Source organism: Trichosurus vulpecula, chromosome 5 (assembly GCF_011100635.1).
Source record: "Trichosurus vulpecula isolate mTriVul1 chromosome 5, mTriVul1.pri, whole genome shotgun sequence".
Lineage (NCBI taxonomy): Eukaryota > Metazoa > Chordata > Mammalia > Diprotodontia > Phalangeridae > Trichosurus > Trichosurus vulpecula.
Window position 1 is genome coordinate 47,586,516 of NC_050577.1, and position 24,286 is coordinate 47,610,801.

The 24,286-nt window shown below is 40.1% G+C and overlaps 1 protein-coding gene across 1 annotated transcript in view; it reads left to right on the forward strand.

Annotated features, from left to right (window-relative positions):
* Positions 1-748: 748 nt before the first annotated feature.
* CCR4 (C-C motif chemokine receptor 4) overlaps positions 749-24,286 on the forward strand; it is a 38,559-nt gene continuing 15,021 nt past the window's right edge. The window contains exons 1-2 of the mRNA XM_036758751.1: positions 749-830; positions 8,384-8,508. The gene's annotated coding sequence lies outside the window, so the exon portion shown is untranslated. The remainder of the gene's footprint in view (positions 831-8,383; positions 8,509-24,286) is intronic.

Genomic DNA, 24,286 nt, shown 5'->3' on the forward strand with positions numbered 1-24,286 from the left:
GCAAGATACAACAGAGACCAAGCATCAGCTGCTGTCATCGAGGAGCTATATCACCACGTCCACCTAGAAGAAGACTTCCATTTGGATGGGGTGGTCCTCCAGATGCTCCTGATTGGGGGTGACATTACTTGAGTTGCATCAAGCCTCAGAATATTGCAGACTTCCTAAAAGAGATCAAAAATCCAGAATTTGGTGTGACTATACATACAGGAAAAATTCAGGGGATGAGGAAGGTCTGTGATCCAGTTTATGCCATGTAGTTGGTTGGGTGACCCACATAGTCAGTCCATTACTCTGTACATATTACGGACAGATGAGGCAAATGGACAAAGTGCTGAGCCCTGAATTAAACAGGATGGCCTTTGGGAAAATGTCTAGTCAATTAATAAATTGAATTAAATTAATTTAATTATTCAAATATTAGAACAGCAGAACCAGCAAAAAGATAGGGTGGAACAATCTTTTAGCCCAAGGAACTTGGAAGACTGTCAAGAAAGGTCAGTCTCACTAGGGTAAAAGGGAAATGCAGTCCAGAACAGGAAGCATCCCAGCATGCCAACAGCAAGCCCCACCTCAGGAAACCAGTGGGAGATCCCGAGCTCCAGCACAGTGGAGCAGGCAAACACCAACACCAGGACCCCCACATGTCTCAGCATAGCCAAGGGAATGGGCAGACTCCAGCTCTGATAGCTCTGAGCAAACAGGCAGCTGCCAGGAGCCAGACTACCACATGTTCCAGTGTAGCCCTTGGGAAATGAAGAAACACCCTACCAGCCTCAGGACATACCAGACACCAGCATACCAGCACTAAGACCCTGGTTCAGCACCAGGTAAGCTGCCAGACCCCTACAACCTCCAGCAGTGCCAGCCACTCCCCACTGCACCCCCTTAGTGTGGCAGCAGACAAGAGGGTCCCTCAAGGGCGTGAGGGCAACATAAGCATGGCACCAGGTAAACAGCCAGGGCCTGCAGCCCTTGACACAGAAAGCCTGAAACAGTGCCCCTTCCACTCTGGAAGCAGAGCTCAAACTAGCTGCGACCCTAGGCAAGACACTTAATTTCTGTCTATCTCAGTTTCTCTGTCTGTAAAAAATGGGGATAATAGTAGCACCTACCTGCTAAGACTGTTGTGAGGACCAGATGAAATATTTGTAAAGCCCTCAGCACAATGCCTCGCATGCAGTAGGAATCTAATGAACACTTTTTCCCTTCCCATCCCACACTAAGGAGCCGTTACCTAAAAGAGGACTCCCAGTCCACCTGGACTCCACGAGGGCCAGGACAAGAATTTCACAGAATTACAATGGGGGTTCTGATCACAATGTTCAGCAGGATTGTCCACACTGATGAGATTATAGATTTAAGCATCATATCTCTTAGAAATTTAAGCCACAAGAAAAGTGCACATGAGGAGTTGAAAACAGCAGAGACTACTAGGCTTGCTATCCAGTATCTTTTAGAGCCATAGTTTTCAACTTCTGACCTCAGTATGAGTTGACCAAATTTTGGAAGAAGAGTAGTCCATGATAAACTCAAGAACTCCAAGACTTGTAGTTCTCGTAGACCTTAGAAGTCATCTTATCCAACTCCTTTATTTTACAGAAGAGGAAACTGAGGCCCAGTGAGTCAAAGAGATTTGCCCTGATCTGTACAGGTAGTATCAGAGCCTTCTGTGTAGTCAAAGATCTTTCCCCTGTATCACACTGCCTCTCCAGACGACTTTCCCTTAAACAAGAAGTCCTAGAATTTTGATACATGATAATAGTAATAATAACAATTTGACAATAATATTTCACATTTCAACAGCATTTTAAGGTTGCCTAAGCCCTGTCCCCACATGAATCCTGTGAGTCTGTTGTTCCGTGTAGAGAGCCAGAGAACAGCTCTTGCAAGTGATTGTCCAGACTTCTCTTGAAAACCTCCACATAAGAGCAACTCGCTAATTTCCGTTAGACTTTTGGACAATTCTAATCATTAGGAAATTTTTCTTCATAGACAAGGAAAAATCTGCCTACTATTACTCTACTTCTGTCCAAATAATGCTAGTCCCTCTTCTTTCAGCCCTTCAGTTTTTTGAAGATAGCTATCATGTTCCCTCAAGCTTCAACTAGTCCTCATAGGGCATGGTCTCTTCACCATCCTGGTACTCTCCTTTGACTACCTGAGCTTGTTAGTGTCCTTGAAATGTTCTATCCAGGCCTAAACATAAGACTCCAAATGTGGGCTGACCAAGGCAGAGTACAATTCACTATCACCTATTAGTATCATATCCTTGCTCCTGGGCATTACGTTTTGATAATCATTTAATATTAATTTAGTAACCCCAATAAGAGCCAGAGCCTGAACTAATCAACCAGAAAAAGAGCCTGGACCTAACAGCTTCTTTGTTCTCTGAGTAAACTCAGAGAATACCTCTTCCTATGTCAACAAGACCAGATCAGGTTGACTTAAGAGCATTAAGGATGAGACCTTTAATCCAAGAAACTATCTTGAATAATGTGACTTTTTCTTATCTTAATATTTTATGGGCATATACTATGTTATGGCATCTTAATGGTAAATTAAACACAGAGATCCTAGATTGTAATTTCAATTGACAGTTTGTCAACTCTCTTATCTTATTATATTTACAACCTATTCAATTAAGAAAAGTCCTTTTCTTGTATCATGTTAAACATACATGGGGATCATAAAATTGAAGTAACGCAGGCATGCTGAGTTGAGACTAAAAATGTATTTAAACCTTCTCATTCCTTTGTTCAGACAGTCAGAACTTAAGCTCTGGCTCCTTGTATGCACAAGCAAGCTAGCTCCGCTAGCTTTAAGGGAATAAATATCATGAATTTACATATCACCTAGCCTGTTGCCTCCTTTAACCAAACTTTCAGGTCAACAGTTGCTATCGATGCAACCTAAGATCATACTAGTTTTTAGTTGTTATCTCACTCTGTTGATTCCTATAACAATCCAACCCCACCAAAACCCCAAACCAAAAAACCGAAACCAAAAACCCCACAGGTCCTTTTCACCCAATTATTGTCCAGTCAGGTCTTATGCAATTGATTTTTTTTATACTTACAATATTCTAAAATTTCCCTATTAGACCTTAACTCATTAGGTTCATTTAAGCCTCTCAGTACTTTTTTGGGTCTCAGTGCCTCTGATCAACACAATGGCTATCTCTTTTTGCTTGGTATCATCTGTAAACATTATAAGTTCAAAATGTGTCAGATACAAATGTTTCACTTCTCATTCCATGAATTCTGAAATTCCCTTACCTAATCCCAATCTGTAGTCCTTCTTCGCCTCAAGTTGTCTTCCAGTAGCCCCACTGCTCAGTTTTTTCCAAGGCTATCACCCCATATACTGGCTATACTCTCTTCCGTTCCCCGTCTTGACCCCATTGGCAAACCAGTTCAGCTCCACGCTGTGTTCTCTTGAGTTTCTTGCTTGTTATGCTATCACCAACCTTCCCCTACCAAGCCTCAGCCTTGGAATCCTCACAACATCCACTGTCTCCACTCCTACTCACACGCTACTGAACAAAACTGGAGAATGACTGGGTCCACTACAAATTTGTTACATTATTTCACCTGGGTCCTCACTTCAGCAAGGCAATCTTTTTATAAGACCTAATCGACTCACTGTTCCATTCACCTCATCAGCAATTACAAGACTTTTCATTCCTATTTAAACCTCTTACAGCTGAAAATCTTGCTTTTCCACCCTTTCTTAGTCGAGAACTTTCCCTTATATTTCACTGAAAATTTGAGCCCACTGTCCCAAAGCTCCCTCTTATGTCCTCCTCAGTTTCCATCTCCTTATCTCCACATATCCTATAATCCAGTGACACTGACCTCCTTGGTATTGTTTGCACAAGACACTCCATTTCCTGACCATACCTGAAATTCTCTCCATCCTCATCTCAGCCTCCCAGCTTCCCTCGAATCCTAGCTAAAAATCTCACTTTCTATGAGAACCATTTTCTGGGTTCCCTTGATGCTAGTGCCTTCCCCATACAATCATCTCCATTTTATCCTTAACACATTTTATTTGTACATAGTTGTTTGCATGTTGTCTCCACTATTAGACTGAGAGCAGGGACTGTTTTATGCCTTTCTTTGTATCTCCAGCACTTAGCACAGAGGCTGGGATATAGAAGGTGCTTGGTTGAGTTGAGTTGACTTGAGTCAATAATTTACATTTTAGTGTGAATAAAACGTTTAGCAGCAGAATTTGACAGATGGATGGAAATGATAGTACATGGGGGCATGGAGCCCTGTGAGAATAAGAATAGGAGAGAGTGAGAAAGTATAGAACAGGGAAGCTGGAGACGCTAGAACAATCTCCTACTTTGTAGTCTCACCCAGCCTACTTGGAGGGCCAAGTGAGGGCTGTAATGTTCCTACCCTCAGCCTTTCTAAGGATGCTTTTTTCCCATCATGCAGCAGTTCCACCTGTGCCGTAGGTTTAAGTTGACATTTTAACTTCTTGGGAGGCTGATCAGGACGTAGTGAATGATAAGCATTGGGGGTGGGAGGAGGGTGATGAGGCTCAACCACAGCCACAGGCTTTCCAGCATTTAAGCTACAGAGTGTGCCATGAGGGTAAGTTGTAAAGATCACACCCAAACACCAAAAACAAATTAAGCAGTAAACACATCAACATAAGTCAGGCTTCCAGATTTCAACACAAAAATAAGAAGCCCAAGTCCCTCCAAAGTAAGCCTACTCAACTGCTTTCCTCTGAACTTAGACATCTCTGTGTAATAACATTTCATGTTTATGTTGCCTTTAAGGTTAATAAAAGTACCAGGGCTGGGATTTGTAGATGGAGCTTAGAGATCGTCTACTGCAACTATTTCATTTTACAAAATGAGGAAACTAATGTTATTAGAGGTTAACTTTCCTTCTCCCCATTAACATATTCAGGACTATTTTAACCTAAACGTAAGGAGACCAGTGATGTGCTGGCTAGAACGTAGCACAAAAAGTCAGTGATTTTATTGCTTGGAGACGTGTAAAAAAAGACAGGAATCAGATTTATGGATAAGGGAAGAATTTAAGACCACAGAAGACACAGAAAGCATTACTAAATGGAAAATAGATAATTTTGATTATATCAAATTAAAAAGTTTTTACACAAACAAAACTAATGCAACCAAAATTATAAGGAAAACAGAAAACTGGGGAGGGGAGGGGATTTCAAGTGTCTTTGAGTGGGAGGGAGGGAAGGATAGAATTTGGGACTTAAAACTTTAAATAAAAAATGTTTTAAAAAAGTTTTAAAGAAAGGAGTGCTGAACAGAGTGGAGGTCAATGGCCCCATGAGCTTCACTTAGTCATTTGGCATACAGGTAAACCTAGGAGTGAAAACAAGTCAGAGAACATTGTAGAAGGCAAAGGGAACCCCATCTCACCAGCTTCCAGTGGTTCTTGTAGTACTGCACTGGAGTTTTTGTAGAGTCCACAAATCAGGAATTTAACAGGAGCTAAAGAAACTTTCTAACCTCAAATCAGATAGTTGGCAGAGGTGAAGGACCTTACATAAATACCAGGAGGACAAAGTAAAAAGAAAATCTACTCAGCTTGTAGAATTTTATAGGCTTTTTTTCATCATCTAGCTGAATGTGTTGACTCATAAGCCTCAAGTCTACACTAAGGGTGCTAGCCCTCTCTTGCTAAAGAGAGGTTTACTGGCCACTACACCTCAGCAGAAGCAAACAGCTCAGAAGAATCTAAAGACCTGAAAATGGTGGCAGAGAAGAGCTCAGAGGTCCTGAGGTCCTGAGAGATAATACAAACCCAAGCAGACAGTAGCATAGTAACATCATCAGAAGTCACTAGCTCTGTAGTTCAAGGTGTGAGTCTCTATACACAAATCTCTATATGGATTCCCTTTATTCTTATGTCCTGGCCATAAATTTACCTGGCATGTGTGCCCAGTAATGGGAAAGGAGATGGGAAGGAGGAAAAATTTCTTCTCTCTGTCCACTAATTATAGAACATGACTGAGAACCTAATAATGACACCTAATGTGTGGCCTGAAAAGTAGCTACAGTAATTGGTTGGGATAAGAGGGGTGGGGGTGGGGAGGAGACACATACATCATGGGGACAGCCATAAAGGGAACTGGTCAGTCTGTTTCTTGTTAGGCCACTTCCCTTCCCTTGTTCAGAGAAGAACTAAAGTCAGAGAAATGCAAATGCACAGAGGTGGAAGATCCAACAAGCCTCCTTGTAGCCAGACAGCAACATTTACTCAGTCAGACCTATTATCTAATTATTATCTAACTTAATTAAAGTTGCCTATCTAATTAATATAAACTCTTTGGGCCTCAGTTTCCTCGTTTGTATAAGGTGAGGGGTGGATTCAAAAATCCCTAAGGCCAACGGAGCAGTAAGAAATTTCTTTCTAATGTTTAACTAAGCTCTCTAAGACCACTTCCCCTTGTCTAGTTCCCTATAGAAATGGGAAACAAAGAGTAGCCTTATGATGCAAATCCTTCACATATTTGAAAATAGATATCAAGTTATCAGATAACATTCCAAGCTAAATCACTTTAGTTAGATCTAATTTAGCATGTATAAAACATTTATTACGTGCAAGGCAACGGTGCTAGATGCTGAGGATTTAAAAAAAATGACGGAAAGCTTACATTTTACTAAGGGTAGAGGGTACTATATAGAGGCAATAAGGAATCGAATAGTAACAACCATAATGATAACATTTATATAGCATTGTAAGGTTTGTAAAACACTCTGTGTATGTAATTTGATCCTCCCAACAGCCCTGTGAGGTAGGGGCTACTATTAGCTCCTTTTTACAGCTGAGAACACTGAGCCTGGGAAATGTGCCCAGGGTCACACATGTAATAAGTATCTGTAAGTACTTTGAGTAAGTACTCAAACTCAGGTCCTTAGTACAGTCCAGCACCCTATTCACTACAACATCTAGCTACAAGTAGGAGTATGTGATAGAAAGCAGAGATCCAGGCAAAAGAGGAAGGGATAATTTTCAGTTAAGAGTAAGAGGTGAGAGGGAGGAATTCAATTTCCATTCAATTCAACAAGCGTTTTTTAAGCCCCTACTGTTCTCCAGGCCCTGAGCTAGGATACAGAGTTAAAAATGAAACAGGACCCCACCTTCTACTACGGTGCATAATGCAACATGTAGCAAAGTAGTAGTACTTGGTAAGTACTGCTCCTAGGTACTCGGTCCCGACCTGGTAACAATAACAGAGAGGTCTATTGTCTTCCTGGGGCATGTATACAAGATAGAACACAGAGATTCTTAGGACTTACCAAAATGAATACCAGCTTCTCACTTCTGGTGATTCACATGGATGCAAACGACCCTTCTAGAAGGAACCCCCAAAATATTGCAAGTGATTCTTGGCAAGGAAGAAGACCATAAGGATGTGGATTGTTCTTTGTTCACTGTTGCCCATTGAAAGTGATGGATGAAGAAGAGAAAATTTAATTTGGGAAGTAAAGAATTATCTGAGAGTGGCATTTCTCTTTCTGAATCATAGCTGACAATACAAGATTGACAGGTTCCTGATCAGAGACAGTGCATCCTTAACAGAGGCTGGTAAGAATGTATTTACTAGATCTCCTGCAATCTAATAAAAAGAGTTCTAAATTTGAAAGGATAGGGGAGGATGAAGCTTGCATTTAGATCTATCTATCCATACATTCATCCATCTCTGTCTCTCTCTCTCTGTCTCTCTCTCTCTCTGTCTCTCTCTCTCTCTGTCAGATACTATAGACCAGTGGTTCTTCAACTTTTTGGTCTCAGGATCCCATTACACTCTTAAAAATTATTGAAGACCTCCCCCCAAGGGCTTTTGTTTATGTGTTCTCTCTCTATAGATATTTGCTGTATTAGACATTAAAATGCCTCACTATATCACAAAATTAGCTTTAATCTCAGACTCACATGAAAGAGCCAGACCACACTTTGAGAACTGATACTATATACAGGAGCCACAAATAAAGAAGAATTGCACCTGGGATACCCAGAAATTCACAGACAGCATCTAAGAAAGGAGCCAGTAATAAACCCCATGACCTCGAAAGTCTATACACAAATCCTTAAAGCTTAGGCAACAAGTTTATGTAGAGTTTTAGGATAAAGAGCTGATATGGCACAAATGGGAGACTCTTGCTGGTACCCCATCATCAGTGAGATAAGGCAGTAGAGTAGTCTGGACCATTGAAATGAGCATATTCTCTGAATTCCCCGATAAGGAATGAGGAAAAGAGCCCCAGGAAACTCTGCCATAGCATCAAAGGGAAGACATAGGTTTCTCCAATTAGTTAAGCCTTAGCATACTTGCATCTTGAGAGGTGGAACCTTCCAGTCATATCAAGTCTTCACAGGCTCACAGGTTTGAAAGAGGAGGTGGAGACTGAGCCTACCCTTGAAGGACGATAGAGAGGCTACGTGGTGGAGCTGAGGAGGAAGGACATCTCAGGCCTGGGGGAAGGCACGTGCAAATATAAAGGTGAGAAACAATATGTCAGCCCTGAGGAACAGCTATTAGAGTGCATTTAGTCAGTCAGTGAATCAGTCAGTCAATAAGCATTTATATAAAGGAGACTAATGTGAGATTGTGCCAGAAAGCCAGAAAGTTGGATATATTTTGTGAAGACACTTAAATGTCCAGATTTTTTTTATTAGATTTTTTATTTTTGTTTTACAACACTTAGTTCTACATATTCTTGAGTTTCAAATTTTCTTCCCTTCCTTCCTCTCCTCCCTCCCCCCAAGATGCCATGCAGTTTAATATAGATTCTACATAAACCTTCGCGTTAAACTTATTTACACAATAGTGAGGTTGCAAAGAAGATTTATGACCAATGGAATGAATCATGAGAGAGAAGAAACAAAACCAAAAAAAAAAAGAGGAAAAAAAAAGAGAGAGCAAATAGTTTGCTTCAATCTGCATTCAGATTCCACAGTTCTTTCTCTGGATGTAGCTAGCTTTTTCCATCATGAGTCCTTTGGAGTTGTCTTTGAGCCTTGTATTGCTGAGGAGAGGCAAGTCTATCAAAGTTAGTCATCACAGAACCAATATGTCTGTGGTTGTGTATAATGTTCTCCTGGTTCTGCTCCTCTCACTCAGCATCATATCATTTAGTTCTTTCCAGGTTATTATGAAGTCCATATCTTCCCCATTTCTTATAGCACAATAGTATTCTATTACATTCATATACCACAATTTGTTCAGCCATTCCCCAATTGATGGGCATCCCCTTGATTTCTAATTCTTTGCCACACAAAAAGAGCAGCTATAAATATTTTTGTACATACAGGTCCCTTCCCCACTTGTGTGATCTCTTTGGGATATAGCCCTAGGAGTGGTATTGCTGGGTCAAAGGGCATGTACATTTTTATAGTCCTTTGGGCATAGTTCCAAATTGCTCTCCAGAATGGCTGGATCAGTTCACAACTCCACCAGCAATGTAACAGTGTCCCAATTTTCCCATATCCTCTCCAGCATTTATCATTTTCCTGTTTGGACATGTAAGCCAATCTGACAGGAGAGATGTGGTACCTAAGAGTTGTTTTGATTTGCATTTCTCTAATCGATAGTGATTTAGAGCATTTTTTCATATACTTATAGATATCTTTAATTTCTTCCTCTGAAAATTGCCTGTTCATATCCTTTGACCATTTCTCAATTGGGGAATGACTTGTATTCCTATACAGTTGGTTCAGTTCCCTGTATATTTTAGAGATGAGGCCTTAATCAGAGACATTGGTTGTAAAGATTTTCTCCCAGTTTTCTGCTTCCCTCCTAATCTTTGTTGCATTGGCTTTGTTTATACAAAAACTTTTCAGTTTAGCATAATCATAATTATCCATTTTGCATTTTATAATGCTCTCTTTCTCTTGTTGGGTCATGAATTCTTCCCTTTCCCACAAATCTGATAGGTAAACTATTTCTTGCTCTCCCAAATTGCTTATAGTATCAGCCTTTATTCCTAAATCATGTACCCATTTTGACTTTTTTTGGTATATGATGTAAGATATGGGTCTATGCCCAGTTTCTGCCCTACCATTTTCCAATTTTCCCAGCAGTTTTTGTGAAATAGTAAATTCTTAACCCAGAAGCTGGGTTCTTTGGGTGTATCAAAGAGTAGATTGCTATAGTCGGTGACTTCTGTGTCTTGTGTACCTAACCTATTCCACTGATCTACCACTCTGTTTCTTAGCCAGTACCAGGTATTTTTGAGGACTGCTGCTTTATAGTACAGTTTGATATCTGGTATGGCTAGGTCACCTACCCTAACATTTCTTTTCATCAATTCCCTAGATATTCTAGGCCTCTTGTTCTTACAGATGAATTTTGTTATTATTTTATCCAGCTCTATAAAATAATTTTTGGCAGTTCAACTGGTATGGTACTGAATAAGTAAATTAATTTAGGTAAAATTGTCATTTTTATCATATTAGCTCGGCCTAACCACAAGCAACTAATGTTATTCCATTTAATTAGACCTGACTTTGTGTGAGAAGTGTTTCATAATTGTGTTCATATAGGCCCTGGGTTTGTCTTGGCAGGTAGACTCCCAAATATTTTATAGTGTCTACAGTAACCTTAAATGGAATCTCTCTTTCTATCTCTTGCAGTTGGGCTTTATTAGTAATATACAGGAATGCTGAGAATTTATGTGGGTTTATTTTATATCCTGCAGCTTTGCTAAAGTTGTTTATTATTTCAAGTAGTTTTTTACTTGAATCTCTAGGATTCTCTAAGTAAATCATCACATCATCTGCAAAAAGGGATAATTTGGTTTCTTCTTTGCCTATTCTAATTCCTTCAATTTCTTTTTCTTCTCTTAATGCTAAAGCTAACATTTCTAGTACCAAATTGAATAATAGGGGTGATAATGGACATCCTGGTTTCACCCCAGATCTTATTGGGAATGCATCTAGCTTATCCCGATTACATATAATGCTTGCTGATGGTTTTAGGTAGATGCTATTTATAATTTTAAGAAAGACTCCATTTATTCCTAGGCTTTCTAGTGTTTTTAATAGGAATGGGTATTGTATTTTGTCAAAAGCTTTTTCTGCATCTATTGAGATAATCATATGGTTTCCGCTAGTTTTGTTATTGATATGATCAATTATGCTGATGGTTTTCCTAAAATTGAACCAGCCTTGCATTCCTGGAATAAATCCTACCTGGTCATAGTGTATTATTCTCCTAATAAGTTGCTGCAATCTTTTTGCTAATATTTTATTTAAAATTTTGCATCAATATTCATTAGGGAAATTGGTTTATAATTTTCTTTCTCTGTTTTGACTCTTCCTGGTTTAGGTATTAGTACCATATTAAATGTCCAGCTTTGTGGCTATTCAGTAGTTTCAGTTGGCTCCGTTTGGGGTTTTCTTGGCAGAGATACTGCAGTGGTTTGCCGTTTCCTTCTCTGGCTCATTTTACAGGTGCTGAAATCAAGGGAAACAGGGTTAAGTGACTTGCCCAAGTTTGCACAACTGGTAATTGAGGCAGGATTTGAACTCAGGTCTTCTGACTCCAGGCCTGGCACTCTATCCACTGTGCCACATAGCTGCCCAAATGTCAGGCTACTGTGTTTGTATTTTATCCCGGATGCAATAGGGAACCACTGAAAGTTTTTGGAAGGGAGAGTATACCTTAGAAAGATTAGTTTGACAGCTATATGAAGGATGGATTGGACAAGGGCAACACCAGAAGCAGTTAGATCGATTCGACTGTTACTATAATCAAAGCTGAGGGCCATATGAACCTTCTAAGTGGAGCCAATGCAATTCCTGATCTCTATGATCTTACCCAACACTAAACTGGCTCTTGTAAGAAGATGTGTGACTAAAGACACATGCACCAAACATTTCTGTCTCCAAGGCTTAACACCATACTCCTAATGTCAGCTTTTGCTCAAAATCACTAATGAACTTCTTATACACTATGACCCTCCAGCTCCTTCTCCACCTTACTCATTCTTCATCAGTCCTCCACTTTGTACCAGAGATGTGCATCATAAACATCCTACCTCTACTACCTGGCATTTATCATCCTCACAGTTTATGCCAGCACCAACAGCTTTTCTAGTTAATCAAATTCACTCTGATTTCTATTCCCATCCCCTAGTTATTTGTCATCCCAGCCCCAAAGTTTCTGAACAATTTTCCTATTTCTTCATTTTGTTTATACATGCCACATTTCTGTTTTAAAAGATCATAAGGCTTACCAAGGTCTCATTGTGTAAAAGAAATTTTTTTCTACACTGTTGACAATACCAACATGAGACCGAGCTGGGAGGGGCAGGGGGTCCCACCAGTCAGGGTGTTTTTCTCACCTTTCAGCAGAAGGCAGCAGCACCTACATACTTGGTATGACTATAATGTTTGGCAGGAAGTACAGCCCAATTCCCTTCAGCGTGTTTCAAAGAAATACCCTTGTCAAGGGCACACCCCCTCCATATACACTATATTATATGTGTAAATGTACATATTATTATATGTGTATATTATATATGCATATATATAGATTCAGAAATAAACATGTATATATCTATGTGCATACATGTATGTATATATATGGTATGCGTATGTATATGACACCTGTATATTATATAATGTGTGTGCCCATGCATGTGTGTACATGATGTATGTATGTATATACAACACAATTTAGATATGTGTGTATGTATGTTTTCTGTATGTGTATACTCCCACACACGTGTATATAAAATGCATATACACACACATATACATGTATACTGACAAATATATGTTATAGGCAAATATATACACATATGTATATATGCATTGTGTGTGTATATATATAACTTGGGAGCATTTTATAGAACATAAATATGTATAGGCATATATATTCATATGTGTGTATGTGTGTATATATACATACACACATACACATACACATACATATACATATACATATGCAAATACATATATTAACCTTCACAGGATAATAAATTTAAATTTAGGGCTGGAAGTGACCTTAGGAGGTCATCAAATCCCACATCTTCATTTCTCAGGCTTAAGTGACTTGCCTAGCAACATACAGTTGGTAAGTGTCTGAGGCTGGATTTGAATCCATGTCTTTCTGGATGAAAGTGTAGCATGCAATCCACTATGCCACTTATTGTATATGTTAATTTTTTAACTCCTCAGCTCATTTTCTCAAGCTCCTGTCCCTCAAATCTTCATTAACATCAAGGCCATGGGTTAAACTTCTTTCTGTCTGAATGCTCAGTCTTCTTAATTCTTATGCCCTCCCATATCCTCTGCAATCCAATAACATTTGCCTCTTTGCTGTCCCTCTCAATAGAACCTCCATCTCCTGACCTTGGGCATTTTCACTGGATGTACTCTATCTTTGCCCAGAACCTCTTTCCTCCTCACTGCCATCTACTGCCTTACCTTGTTTCCTTCAAGTCCCAATCCCATCTTCTACAAGAAGCCTTTCCTAATCCCCTTTATTTCTAGTGCCTTCCCTCTGATTATCTCCTTTATCTTGTTTGTGCATAGTTATTTTTTAAATTATTATTTATTTTTCACATTTTTTTTTACAATTTGATTTCTGAATTCTCTCCCTCCCACCTACTCCCCATCCACAGAAAAAGTAAGCAATGATATCAATTATAATGTAAAATCATGCAAACATATTTCCATATTAGCCACATCATAAAAAAGAAAAAGAAAGAAAATGAGAAAATTATATTTCCGTTTGCACTCAGAATTCATCAGTTATCTCTCTGGAGGTGGATAGCATTTTTTTCATCATGAATCCTTTAGAATTGTCTTGGATCATTTCATTGACCAGAGTAGCCAAGTCTTCCACGGTAAATCGTCATTACAACATTGCTGTTACTACATACAATGATGTCTCCGTTCTGTTCCCTTCACTTTGCATCAGTTCATATAGGTGTTGCCACGTTGTTGTTGCTGTTTTTCTGAAACCACCACTCTTGTCATTTCTTATAGCACGACAGTTTTCCATCACAATCACATGCCACAACTTGTTTAGTCATTCTCCAATTGATGAGCATCCTCTCATTTTCCAATCCTTTGCCCCCACAAAAAGAGCTGCTATCAATATTTTTGTATATAGGTGTCCTTTGCCTTTTCCTTTGGACCTAGCAGTGGTATTGCTGGATCAAAGGGTATGCACAGTTATATAGCCCTTTGGGTATAGCTCCAGATTGCTCTCCAGAATTGTTGGATCAGTTCACAACTCCACCAGCAGTTCATTAATGTCCCTATTTTCCCTCGTCCCCTCTAGCATTTATCATTTCTGATAGAGGTAAAAGTGGTATTGCATAGTTGTTTTAATTTGCATTTCTTTAATCAATAGTGATTTAGAGCATTTTTTTCATATGACTATAGATAGCTTTTAATTTCTCTTTTGACCATTTGATAATTGATGAATGGCTCTTACTTTTATAAATTTGATTCAGTTTGCTATATATTTGATAAATGAGGCCTTTATTAGAGAAACTTGCTGTAAAAATGTTTGACATTACTTCATCGTCAAGTTCTTTTTTTGTTGTTTGCTTATTTTTCTAGCTTATTTCTTGACTTTGAACTTCATGTTAAAGTTGGGCTCTGCTTGCCTGGTGCTAGGGAGGCATTGTGCCAAGCTTTGAGCTTTTTCATGCTGCTGTTTTCAGAGCTGATTCTAGGAGTCAGCAACTGACTTGGGGGAAGTTAGAAAGAGGGAGAAGTTGGAATATAGACTATGTAAAGAGAAGCTGGAAAGGCAAAATTGAAGCCTTATTGTTAAAGACCTTGAATATTGGGCAAAGGAGTTTGAACCTTCCCTTACATATACTTGGGAACCACTGAGGAGGTTTTGGCCATGAGAGTAAAACTGACAAACCATGTGCCTCTTGGCCCTGGAACTGTGACCAGGGCCCTTGCTTCCTTGTGGTCCTCTAGACCCTGGAAATGGGATCCAGAACTGCGGATAAGCAATTAGTACCAGCTGCACCAAGTGCCAGCAAAAGGTCCCCTGCAATCTCTTTCTGACCAGTTGTATGACCTCCTTACCATCTCTGGGCTGGGAGCTCCCAAAGCTGGCATTTTCAAACCCTGCCACTGGTGCCACCACTGCCTGCATTCCAGGCTGGCCCCCGGCTCAGTGTCACAGACCTCTCCTGTGGCCTCACAGGTTTTCTTAGGCTGGAAAAATGTCTCACCCTGACCTTTTGTTGTCTCTGCCACTCCAAAATTTGATTTGATTTGAGGCTCAACTCAGGCCCCACTTCCTCCAAACAAACCAGCTCCAAATGATCTAACCTTCTCTTCTAAAGTGCTCATAGTTTATTCCTTTCATTTGGCACTAGATCATGCAGAATTCTGTTCCTCCCGTCCATTCCCTTGGGTGGAGTCAGGTATGGGACATGTTATGGACAGCACCTAAGAGTCTCCTATGAAAGAGGTTAAAGCCTTCCAGATCAAGGAATAAGGAAAGGCCTCAGTCAGAAGTTCCCCTCCTAGGCTGCAGCGGGGATGGGGGGCAGTGGTGCAGAATAGAGGGAAGGGGTATGCTTTGGAATCTGTTGTGAAATATTGGTTTATCCTATAAAAGCCAGCGTCAGTGGTGGTGATACAAAGTGCTGAGGTGAGAGGCCAGAGACAGAAACATTTTTTAACTCAGAGTCTACTACATTCCAGCCACTGCACTGGAGACATAAAGGCAGAAACAATAATTCCTGTCCTCACAGAGCTACATCCTAGTGGAGAAGATGACATGTATACATATAAGTATATTGAAAATAAATACAAAATAATACAATGTCATTTTAAGCTTGGGCAGGGGTACAGGAAGGGCTTCATGTAGAAGATGGTATTTAATAACAGAAGTTGCTCCGGATCAGAATCAGGGGTTGGTGTCAACATCAAGGCAGCTAGGTGGCACAATGATGCCAGGCTTAGTGAGGAAGACTCCTCTTCCTGAGTTCAAATCCAGTCTCACACACTTATGAGCTGTGTGACTCTGGGCAAGTCACTTAACCCTATTTGCCTCAGTTTCTTCATCTGTAAAAAAAAAATGAACTGGAGAAGAACATGGCAAACCACTCCAGTATCTTTGCCAAGAAAACCCCAAATGGGGTCACGCAGAGTCAGCCATGACTGAAAACGACTGAACGACAACAACAACAGAAGCCAGAATCAAAGCAGTCTGATTCAATGATTCAGGGATGGAAGGGTTAAGCTAAAGAGTCTGACATGTGGATAAAGTTCCACAAAGAGCTCGCATAATTTGCTGCTGTCAGCTTCCTGGAAGCAAGGATTTTTTTGGTAAAACCACATGAGGATGGTCCCTCTTTCCAACTTCCTCTAAGTCAGTTGCAGGTCCTGCCCCTGGCACCAGTCTGAAGCAAAAGTTGTATCTAACAACAGATCCGAGTGAGCTATCATTTTTTCTGAATACATGGGTGGGTTGTCTCCACAACTCCTTGAGAGTGAGGTCTGTTGCCTTATTCATTCTTGTAGTCTTCAGAGTCCCTAGCACAGTTCTATGCACATTGCTCCCAAAATAATCCTTCTACGGCACATGGTTTGCCAATTTTACTCTCATGGCCAAAACCTCCTCAGTGGCTCCCAGTATATTCAAACCCCTTTGCCCAATATTCAAGGTCTTTAACAATAAGGCTTCAACTTTGCCTTTTCAGCTTCTCTTTACATACTCTATATTCCAACTAAATCGGACCCCAGATCTCAGCATTTCACCTCATTATTCAATGTCTTCATATGTCATCACCCATGCCTGGAATGCACTGGCTCCTCACTACAGCCTTTCAGAATCCATAAGGCTCAGCTCAATTGCACCCCATCAAGTCTTCCCTGTTCCCCTTAGTTGCTGGTTCTCTCTCCTTCAGGTTTCTTTCTATCATATATGTCTAATACTCATCATATCTGCCCAACCCCCTCCCCCGACTACCTCCCACATGGAAGTGGTGGGATCAGCTCCTTGAAAACAGAGACTGTTTTACCTCTGTATCCCCAACACCTAGCACAGCAGTGCCTTGCACACAGCGGACATCCTAAAATTCTTTCTTGAATTGAATTAACTTTGACACACCAGAAACACTGGATTGTCAATGATTGATTCCTGATTCCTCTCTCCTAAGGTCAGTTTTATTTATACTTTCTCAATTGCACATCAGACTTCCTCTCATCCACATCTCAATCCCAAGCTTAGTGAAGCTCTTACTTGCCTCCCTTTCTCTACTCTTTTTTCTTGGTTATACTCCCAGTCTTGAGCCAAGTAACTTTTAAAGCTTATAGGCAAAACCAAAGGAGACTGAAATTCGTCTTGCTTCCAAGTGACTGGTTCTAGCCTTTGCCTTTCCTTTTGGTCATCTATCTCATCATATTCAAATTCTCTCAACCTACCCCCTACTAAAATATGCTTTTGCATGCAGAGGGAGGTGGAAATGACCAATAACAGCTCAAAGTGATGCCCCCTAGTGGAATTTTCATTTTAACTAGAGAATTAATGCCTTAAGCTAAAGAGATGAAGTCTTTGGGGATTAGGCTATCTCTATGGTGGAGAGTTGTGGAGACTAAGGATTTCCAGATTACCTGGCCCCCACCACAAATAAGCTTAGCAATCCCTAAACCAGCCTTGCTCATGGAAATAAATAGCAGCAGGCTCAGGCGGAGAAGAACAGAAAGGATATCCCAGCATTATTCCCTTTTCCTTGGCTCCCTGGTACAATGATCCTTTGTCTGGATTAGAAACTTCTCAAGGACAAGAAGTATTTTACCTTTTGTCTTTGTAGCCAAGTACAGTATAGCATATAGTATGTACTTGATGAAATGTACTTCGATTGATTCCATGCATGCATGCATTTCTTCTATTCCCTTCATTTTACAGATAAGGAAACTGAGACCCAAAGTAATTTTCCAAGATCACATAGAAAGTTAGTGGTAAAGTTAGGACGAGAACCTAGATTTGTTGTCCACCATTCCAGACAATGTTTTCTACATCATAGTCTGAGAAAAACTTGATGTGGATTATAGGCTATTAGAGCTAGATGGGGGTCTTTGCTTAGGTTTTATCCTCTTCTCCCTTCTACCTTTCCTGTTGATATGCTGACCATTATATTCCGACACCCAGGAAAATGAAAAACCCTTATACACATAAATTCTCTCTCTCTCTCTCTCTCTCTCCCTCTCTCTCTCTCTCTCTCAATCTCACACACACACACACACACACACACACAGCAAGAAAAAAAAGTATATCCCAAGCTTTGAGCCCACTTGAGGAGTTGGGCTCAACTAGAATCTCTTGGTAGTTGCCCCTAAGCACTGACAGAATAAGTTCTTTAGGTCTACCCTAGGTTGGGCTGGTTTTCATTAGAACCTGAAAATTTAAACAAAAATGTCATCTCAATCTCATAGCAAGTGGGATAGCCATGCCAGCAACATAACTCCTGAGGAGGAAGAGATTCAATTAGCCCCTTTAACAAATAGCTTAGAGGCCTTTAAAAAATTCATCAAAACAATAGAATCATATAGCTAGATCTAAAAAGGACCATAGATACTATCTAAACCAACCTCTCCTTTTAATGGATGAGGAAACTGAAGTCCAAAGGGGCTAAGTTGTCCAAGCTAAAACAGGCAGCAAATCGGCATTTGAACTCAGGCCCCATTACTCACAGTTCGGCACTCCTTCCACTGCACCATGCTGTGTCTTATGCTGGTAGTGGAAGGAATCTGGGAGATAATCCAGACCAATGAACATTTTATAGATGAGAAAACCAAGGCCTAGAGTAGGAAAATAGCCTACCCCAAGCATCACAGCTTATTAGTAAACCAGCCAGCCCAGAGTTCTTTCTACTGCATCTCAGCTAGCACTTGTTTGGAAATACATTTAATGACGTTTCAAGCTTAAAAAATTGACAAAAAGGGCACTAATTCAGTTTTTAGAACCTTCTGGTAGCAAAGAATTGGAAATTGCAGGGGTGCCCATCAATTCGGGAATGGCTGAACAAGTTGTGGTACATGACTGTGATGGAATACTACTGTGCTTTAGGACATGATCTTAGAAAAACATGCAAAGACTCACACGAAATAATGAAGAGTAAAATGACCAAAACCAAGAGAACATTATATGCAGCAACAGCAATATTGTTTTAAGAGTGACTTTAAGCAAATAAGTTATTTTGACTACTATTAATACCCAGATGAACTATAAAGGACATATGAAGAAAGACAGTTATCTGAATCCAGAGAAAGACCTGATAAGTAAAAGTATGTATAGAATAATTTTACATATGTGTGTGTGTGTGTTCATATATACACACCCACTTATTTATGTCTAACGGTAGCCATCTCTAAGGCAGGAATGGGAGAGGGAAAAAAGGGGGTGAGGAAATTACCTGATAACTTTATTATATAGTTATAAGGAACAGCAAGTTGTACATAATGGATTTGCAGTTTCGTGTGCAATCATCTTTTTAAATCATACTATATTATGGAAACACTTGTTTTATTCCCTAAATTAATTAATTTAAAAAGAACCTGAAGCCCTGAATGATGTTTAGGACATTTTCTATTTAGGATATTGATTGAAAGGCTGGAGCATATCCAGAGAAGGGCAAATGAGATGGTGAAGAAACTGGAACCCTTTCCTTATGAGGTAAAGCCAGAGGAACTAGAGATGCAGAGCCTGGAAGCACAGAAAAAGTGGCCCAGAAAGAGTAGCTTCATCCAAGTTTTTGAAAGACCATCATGTGGAAGAGGGATTAGGCTTCTCTCATTTGGCCCCTGTGTAGGTGCTTGAGGAAACTGCAAAGATGATCTCAAGAACTTCCTGAGAATATAAGCTGTCCAAAAGCAGGATGCGCTGCTTAGTTAGATCATGAGTTCCCCAAGCCTGGATGCTTTCAAGCAAAGAATTAGAATTAGTTGGGTATGACAGAGCAGGGATTCCTAATCACGTATGGACTAGACCTCTAAGGTCTCTTTCTCTAAGGCACTATGGTCCTTTGGCTAGATTATAAACTTCTCAAGGACAGGAACTGATTGACTTTTTGTGTTTGCATTCCATGTGAAGCACAGTCTCTAGAATATAGTACTGCTCATTGATTCTACTCATGCATTTCTTCTAATCCTGTCATTTTACAGATGAGGGAACCAAGACCCAGAGAAATTAAATTAATTTGTCCAAGATCACACAGCAAGTCAGTGTAAAGTTGGGACAAGAAGCCAGATTTGCTGACCACTAAGCCAGTCAATCCTTTCTAAATCATGCTCTGAGGAAGGCTTGATTTGAATTCTAGACTGTTAGAGCTGGCTGGGGGTCTTTGCTTATGGTTTATCTTCTTTTCCCCTCCACTTCTCCTGTTGATATGCTGACCATTATTTTTCTTGAACTTAAAAACTATAATTAGAGTTCTTAAAATCACCCAACAGAGTATGTGTGAAAAACTGGAGCACCTCTACAGGGAAGAAGCAAATACTAGACAAAAAGATAAGGAAACCAGACAACCAGATGTTTTGTTTTTGCAAGAATAGAATTGCCAAAGCAGGTCTGGTCAGCTAGGATGTCTATTTATACAGAAGGAAAAGAGAGAAGTATTCATTTAGTTCTTTTAAAAAAAAATTGTTGTGATGGTTGTAGTAAGGCCAACTAAAGTCAACTGAAGAAAGATTTTGTAAGGAGACAGGCTGTCATTTCCAAGCAACAAATAGAAAATGCTAAAATCCCAAATCCTTCCTAATCCATTGTTCTTTAATTCTGTTCTGTAGCCTTAGTAATGCTAACTTCATTGCCCTCCCCCACCCTCCAAAAAAAAAAAACCTTCCTGGAGAATAGTTCCTGTTCCTCACTCTCACTTCCTCCACCATCAGCCCATGTCTTGTCCATGCAGATGACCTTCTCATCTTAGCAGACCCAAGCTGAGTTAAATTTCTAGTCTGCTCTCAATTACAAGAAGGAGTTACAAAATCATAAAAGACCACTTTATACAGAAAGTTATAGAAATCTGAGTTACTGACGCTAAGGAGGACTGTCTTCTAGGCCCCCCTATTCTGGTCATATATAACCGGGACCCTGTAATCCCACCTATTTCCATTGTGGAAACTCCAGGCCTAACAGCCATATGGAGTCACCATCTTGATTCCCAGTAATGGTGCTGGCATGCAACCCAGTATTCTCAATTCTTACTGAAACAAAAACTGATTCCTAATACCAGATGGCTTTTTCAAACTCTGGGTTCCCTGTTTCCTCTTTCAAAGAACACTGGCCCTGCACACCAATTTCTAAGGAAGAATTTCTCAGGGTCCATGATTCTAATACATTTGCGTAGCTTTACTCACTTCAGCAAAATATCTTTCAAATGAAAAGCCGCCTTATAACCCTGTATAACAGCAATACTATATATTACTGTATTCCTACCAGTAGAAAGGAAAGACAACTATATTCATAAGTACTAACCCCAAACTGTTGAAACAAAGATCCAGTCATGTTGTAGCACAAAATGCAATTCAGACTATTCTCATAAAAATCACCAGAGGCCACTGGATCCTTCACATTACCAGTCCCAGAGTGGTCCAGACACTGGCCAAGAGATCTGCATGCTGCTGACCAAGGTGCAGTTAGGGCAGCCAGCTGCAAGAAAGAGGCTCATGGATGAAGCAGGAGGGCCATTTACTATAGTGATGAATACCAAGCCTAAACAAATAAGGCCTAAATCAGTAGGCATGCCCAGGTGCCAAAAGACTAGATGAACAATGAGGTAACTCCAAGGTCTACAGGGCAAGCAGAAGACATGGTCTGACGTCAAACTAGAGTCCAAAGAAACCAAGTGTCCAACAAGGCTGGTCATCTATCCTACCTAACTTAACCCTACCCACCTCCTTGTGTCTTTGAGTGGATTTCAGTAGTGGATATTTCCAGCATCTCCCAAATGAGAACCAGCTGTGTCTAAGAAGCAGCAGCATTTACCGCAGAGGAAACTTCAGCTAGCCCCTGAAGAAGATTGGCAAATCTTCCTTTATTTCCAGAGATAATGCTAGAAAAGATGTTATGGACATTTATTGTTAAAGATTCATTATGAACCCTGCTTCCCTCAGCCTACCCTGAAACCTCTGGTCAAAAGTAATCTCTTCCTCTTCTAAAGATCTGTCACATTTGCAAAAATTCCTTTGACACGTTTCATGAACTGCACAGTATCGTAAGTATTATATTGAGAGGCAGCTTGCCACAGTGGATAGAGTATTGGACTTGGTGTCAGGAAGATGTGAGTTCAAATCCAGCTCCAGACACTGACTAGTCATGTGACCTGGGCAAGTCATTTGACCTCTCTTGGGCTCAGTTTCCTCATCTGTAAAATGGGCATGGTAATAGCACTTATCTCATAGAGTTGATATGGGAATCAAATGAGATAATATTTGTGAAGCACTTTATAAATGTTAACAAATTATTGACCATGAGAACCAAATTCAGCATCAGCATGACCCAGGTCCAAGTCTCGCATTTGAATTAGACCAGATTCTTGGCAAATCCCTTAACCGCTTAGTGTCTCAAGCATCTCTCAAAGACTGTAAGTTGCTGAACCTTTATGGATGCACATTGATAGAGGGAGTTTCATCACCAGCTAGCTCCCTATGCCAATGAAATCACAGCGTCAGACAATCCCCCTCCAAATAGCGATGGCTACTCTATCTACACCTATCTCCACAATTAGATTAATGGCACTTTGAGGACATGGGCCTTATCTTCCACTTCTCTGCACCTCTCAAAGCAGATGGCATAGTACCACATTAATAGTCCATGCTCAGCAAATAGCACTGCTTAGTTCGTGCAGATAATTAAAAATTGGTTGTATAAATCACAAAATAATAGCACGTTAGAGCCAGGCGGTACCTTAGAGATTAGAGAATCAGACTTAGGACTTGAAAGGAACTTAGCGGTCATTTAATACAACCTTGTCATTTTACAGTTGAAGAAACTGAGTCTCATAGAGGTGATGTGACTCGCCCAAAGTCACGTAGGTAGCCATCAACAAGCATTTGTTAAGTGCTCCCAATGTGCCAGTCATTGTGCTATATGCTTGGGATCTATATGAAGAAAAAGTACCTCACATTCTAATGCAGAAGACAGCATGTAGATAACTAGGGACACACAAAATATATACAGAGCAGATGGAAGGAAATCTCAGAAAGGAAGGCACTAGCATCTGGGACGACCATGGGAAGACTGCCTACGGAGGTAAAAATTTGAAGTGAAGGAATTTAGGGAAATGAAGAGGCAGAGGTGAGGAGAGAGAGCATTTCAGGCATGAGTGACCAGTCCAGGCAAGTGTTTAGACATGGGAGATGGACTCCGACGTGCTCAAGAACCAATAAGGAGCCGAATAGTCGAGTGTGAGGAAGGGAAGAAAGTATAAGAAGACTAGAAAGGCAGGTAGGAAGTAGCACAATTGTTAAGAATAACAGTTTTTCTTTTTAAATTTATGTAATAAAATAAGCATTTCCATAGCAGAGAATAACAAAAAAGATGACTGCACTTGAAACTGCAAATCCATTATCCTATTCCATTTCATTATTTCAAATTCATTATGCTAATCCATTTGCTATTCCTTTCAATAATAAAGTTACCGTATAAATTTCTTTTTTTCTTTTTTTTCTTCTCTTTCCCCCCTCCCTGCCCTAGAGATGGCTACCCTTAGACACAAATAGATATATAGATGTAGAATTTTTCTATTCATACTTCTATACGATAACATTTTTATAGCATTTTAAGATTTGCAGAGCACTTGACATATAACCTAGCCCCCACCTACACTTCCAGTCTTCTCACACCTTACTCCTCAACATATACTCTTTGAACCAATTTCACTAATTTCCTGACTATTCCATGAACCTTCTCTCTGGCTGTCCCCTATACTTGAAATACCCTCTCTCTTCCACACCAACTACTGACCCCCATGGCTTCCTTTAAGTTTCAGCTAAAACCCCACCTTCTACAGGAAGCCTTCCCCAACCCCTCTTAATTCCAGTGCCTTCCCTGTTAATTATTTCCTATTTATCCTGTACATAGCTTGCCATTAGATTGTAAGCTCCTTGAGGGCAGGGATTGCCTTTTGCCTCTTTTTGTATCCCCGGCTCTTAGCACAGTGCTGGCACGTAGTAGCCACTTAATGAATCTTTATTGGATAAATTGAATGAGCATGTGTTACCTAAGTTGGTCCTTACAAAATCTCTGTGAGGTAGGTGGTGTTATTATTCTCCTTTTATAGGTAATGAAA